The sequence below is a fragment of the Tachysurus fulvidraco genome, chromosome 24 (assembly GCF_022655615.1).
Source record: "Tachysurus fulvidraco isolate hzauxx_2018 chromosome 24, HZAU_PFXX_2.0, whole genome shotgun sequence".
In the NCBI taxonomy this organism is placed as follows: Eukaryota; Metazoa; Chordata; class Actinopteri; order Siluriformes; family Bagridae; genus Tachysurus; species Tachysurus fulvidraco.
Genome location: NC_062541.1, coordinates 4,790,095 through 4,794,891, shown reverse-complemented (window position 1 = coordinate 4,794,891; position 4,797 = coordinate 4,790,095). Strand labels below are relative to the sequence as shown.

The following is a 4,797-nucleotide window of genomic DNA, read 5'->3' as shown; positions in this document are numbered from 1 at the left end:
AGCTGCTGGGATCTTATAGTTAGAGCTGCTTTTTCACAAAGTAAAAAAAACACTTTGTGAACAATCAGCTTGGAGAATTCATCATGGCTGTGATTACAGAATATGTGTCTTTCTTATTTCAGTGATTACGTTATGTAGCAAATGTAACACAAACTGCAATCCCAGCCATGTTCAGTTCATGTTACCGCTGACAAAGATTATAACTCAGCTTTACGTACACAAAGCGTTTCTGACTTCAGTTAAAGGGAAAAAAGTGTCACAGGAACTTCTCCACTAGTGCCTCTAAAATTAGACATGCTTTAGTACTCACAGCGGTCATCTGTCGCTCTCCATTAGGACAATGGTTTCATTTCAGAAGCAGCTCTTTCTCTCTCTCTCTCTCTCTCTCTCTCTCTCTCTCTCTCTCTCTCTCTCTCTCTCTCTCTCTCTGGCCATAGCTGAAAAATTAAAAAAACCAGGCCAGGGTGCCAGGACACATTATTATACGTCAAGAATCAGATACTAATTTACACATCCTGGGGGTGGTGTCATTTCTGCTCTGTTTTGTCAGCCTCATTTTGGCCACCATTGTGGAGTATTGCTCATCGGATGATGGGCGAGGTTTCAGCCACTTTTCCACCAAGAACTTATTGAACTCTGAAGGACTCATTAACATTAGTATATTTCCACTGAAAGAATCTGATTTAGTTCCTGATCTATTACAGGTGGAGGTTTCAACCACCTTAATCCAAATCCTTTTTAGAAACCCAGGAAGAGGTTAAAAAAAAAACTATAGTTTCAGGTTTGAACAAGCGTACCGAGACCTCCTTGAAGAGATGGTCTCGTTACGCTTTCAAACTGACTCTGGTACAGTTCGTTTGTGGTGAGAACACGGTCCGAGATCGAATAGACCTGACTGCAAAAAGTATTGCGCATGTTGGACTAAACCAGCTGCCGTAGTGGGTCGTTGGCAATATTTTCGGAAGATGAGCATGTCACAGTTTCACAAAAGTAATGCTCGCCGCCTCCTGAAGTGTCTTGCGATGCGTCTTCGTCGTTTGCAATGCATTAAAATGATATTTTTAAGCCGCATCCGCGCTTCATTCTGAAAATTAAGACTTTGCATAGAATGCTGTATACAAGCGATGTAGTAGATTACAACCACGGACATAATCGCAGCGCGCAGTCGTCTCTCCATGGTGTACTGTATGCTGTATTTTCCTCTTTTTGTTTACTTCCGGAGTTTCGTTGAAATTTCCCGCCCGTTTATTCTGACCAATCGAGGAGGAGTTTAGGAAATACGCTCAAAGACATGTGGCCAATGAGTGATGTGGATGTTATCACATGACTGCATTTTGGTTCGTTTCAACCGGTGCGGAACAGAACGATCAGTGTGGTGTGAAAAGGAACCAAAAACTGATAAAAAGCTACAAGGTATCATTTTTTGCTTTTGGTCCTGACCCAATTACCCGAACTATAGGTGTGAAAAAAAGTACCCTGAGATCCAGATTAAACTCAGGTTCCTTTTTTAGTTCTTGGGCTTTTGAAAATATTTCTGTGGAGAAAATGATCCTACAGTGAAATGAATGCGGAAGTGAAATCATCTGATTAGTAATCCTCCCACATCTTGAAATGTGACGGATAAAACGCAGCGACAAAGACAACGACAACAATAACAACACACCCAGGAAGTCACTGATTCCTAAGGTAGGATATCGTATCACTGCGGTTACATGTTGTTCTTCATGTGGCGCTGTCCTCCAAGACAATCTCCAAAATATGATGCATTGCCTAAAGGACAGTGACAGGTGACCATTGTGAGTAATTGTTAGTATCAGATTTCCTCTCTAAGCCATAGGAATGCACTTTTTGCCTGAGATAACATTTAAAGCACGAGCGACGTTGTCCGGCTCCACGATTTTTAACAGAAAACATATCTGAACAAATCTGGCTTTGTTTAAAGAATCACATAGTTTCTCATATTTTCTCAGGATATCGTTTGGAAATGTTCAGGATTTGAGGGATCTTGAATTCTGTCTCCACCCCTGTGTCTTGCTGTTTTTTTTTTTTACCTTGTAAAGTTGCAAGTCTCCACAGGAAAATAATAAACAGATGAGTGGGATGAGAATGGATCCTGTGCGTCAGCGACGTAGCAGAGACACCCTGATTCCCAGGCTTTCTGAAGGCAAGCCGATGCTTGATGGCACAGAGATCCGGAAAAACCGGTCGTGGCTTTACCGTTAGCTGTCATTCTCGCGTAAACACACACATTGCGTATGCCACAGGCAGGCACATGACACATACAAGTCCCTGCAGACTCTTGAGCGCCTGGCACAATCATCGCTCATCAGTCTCGATGGGGTTTGAGGTTAAAAACAAAGCCTGAAACATCGGGAGTCTGGATGTTCACACACATAATACTACACACACAAAAGAGCATTTAATGTGAGCTGGGGTTGTAAAATACTGTGGTCCTGTTGCACAAAGCTTCTGCAGACGCCGCTCCGGACCAACGGACATTACTCTTACTGTGTAGCCTTGACATGCTTCTAGTTCTGTTGAGCAATCTTTGCATAAGATTTAGATCAGATCAGAGCCGTACAACTTGGGGCTGCAAAGTTTTTCAGTGAACCGGAACCAAGAAAAAACCTAGTAAAACGAATCATTGTGTGAAAGAAAGAAAAACAAAACATTTCTTCACATAAACCAGCTCAGCTTTTATACTGTAGCAGGTCGACTGCTGCGGTTTAGCAACATGCGTCTATGTAAATGATTTAGCTGAAGGATGGAGACTAGATACAGGGCTAGAGAGGTTAGAATTTCATTTAATGTATTATTTCTGGTCTGATTAGTAAAAAAAAAAAAGTCATGTTGTTTCTTCCATTTTTCCATTTTCTACAAGTCAAGTCCATTCAGTTCGTTCGTCCAAACAAGTCAAGATCGATGTCACGAAGCCAAAACACTTCAAATTGTTTATAACTTACAGCTAGATAGCTAATGGTTAAGTGTTGTTGTTATTCAGTCAGGAATTTATGTAACTGCACATTCACAGATTGGACCTGAAACCCTCCGATCGACCAGATTGCTGTGCTTTTCACCCTCAGGCACGATCACGTCAAGTCTGAAACCCTACACAAAGACTGACCTGACACACTGGGACAAAAGCCTGTATCACTCTCTGGTTCTGCCTGGTCCTCTCTCACAAATTAAACCCAGATCTCCTATAGTTCAGCAGACTGACAGCTCTTTCTATGTGCCAGCACCCTTCTTCCTCCAAAGGTTCCTCGGGCCAGGAACATGGGATTAGTTAAACTGGCGAGTAAGCCGAACAGTCAAACAAGTTCGGCACTTGGCAACTTCTCTGCAGCCTTTTTGACACCACAAGGCTCGGACTTGGCAGCAGCGAGCAAACTTAGCAATTAAGTCAACTCTGTAACGGTTGACTATGACGCAAGACCTGGGCCTGAATGAATCACGGGGAATGATTCAGAGATCTCACACAGAGGCGGAAAACGAGCCAACAGAGAAACAAAGACTTTCCTCTCGAGTGTTGATGTACGTCTCGAGGTTTTCATTCACAGTAAGGACCAAGACACTTTATCTAAAACTTTAGTATGTTCGTATACGACGAGCATGAGTACATCATTTACAGACATTACACACTGTATGTGCCTTCGGTTTTAAAAGAAGACTAATGAGATTTATAATATAATTAAGTAGTTTCTACAATTAAGTTAAGTTTTTTATAGTTAAGTAGTTTTCCTGCAAAGAAAAAAGGCCTCAAATTTTGAAAAGATACCCACTAAAATAAATCATTAGCATTTTATTCACACGTACCAAAGACTTGAATGACAATCCCGAACAGTGCAGATATAACGATCAACAAATAACAACAAACAAATACACATCATTTCTTTTTTTATTTAAAAAAAAAACTTAATAAAAGGTTTATTCCCTGCTTATTAATTTTGTACGAATGCCCAGTGTTTACAGTAAAGCAGTGCCAAGCAGGATAATCAAACATTGCAACACAGTACAAAAGCTCCATGAGGATTTTGTTTGTTTTATAGGAACACACTTGAGTGATGAAGGGTGTGATCGGTGCAGGTATATAATACTGAAGGTGGCTGGTTCAGGTTTGGTGAGTTCTCAAAGATGTTTGAGTAAAAGATTAATGATCCAAAGTAAACGACTCGGACGGGTTTGAAATCACAACCAGCTATAAGCTGACAGTTTCAGTCTGTAAGAGGAAACGTTTCACTGCAAAGTCATTATCCGTGATAGCGGTAAGCTAAAAAATATCATTCAGTAAAAACGCTGCTCGATGCTTCAGTTTCCAAATGCTGGTTATTAGAACTAAACTTCAACATCAATAAAATTAATAAATGATAAATAATGTTAATGTATTCTTAATGTACTTAATGTATTCTTAACATTATTTATTATTTATTAATTGGTTTGTATTAACAATGTCAAAAAAAAAAAAAAAAGAATCGAAAGCAACTGTGTCACATCCAGGATGTATTCCTATAGTTTAATAAATGAATAAATGAATAAATGAATAAATGTTTTAAAAATAAGTCTACCAGGGCACGGTGGCTTAGTGGTTAGCACGTTCGCCTCACACCTCCAGGGTTGGGGGTTCGATTCCCGCCTCCGCTTTGTGTGTGTGGAGTTTGCATGTTCTCCCCGTGCCTCTGGGGTTTCCTCCGGGTACTCCGGTTTCCTCCCCCGGTCCAAAGACATGCATGGTAGGTTGATTGGCATCTCTGGAAAATTGTCCATAGTGTGTGAGTGAATGAGAGTGTGTGTGCCCTG

The 4,797-nt window shown here is 40.8% G+C and overlaps 1 long non-coding RNA gene across 1 annotated transcript; it reads left to right on the top strand.

Annotated features, from left to right (window-relative positions):
• Positions 1 to 1,476: 1,476 nt before the first annotated feature.
• Positions 1,477 to 4,289, top strand: LOC125140159. Its single transcript, XR_007139404.1, has 3 exons — positions 1,477 to 1,796; positions 3,084 to 3,559; positions 4,050 to 4,289. It is a non-coding gene; the product is annotated as an uncharacterized LOC125140159 (long non-coding RNA).
• The last annotated feature ends 508 nt before the right edge of the window (positions 4,290 to 4,797 follow it).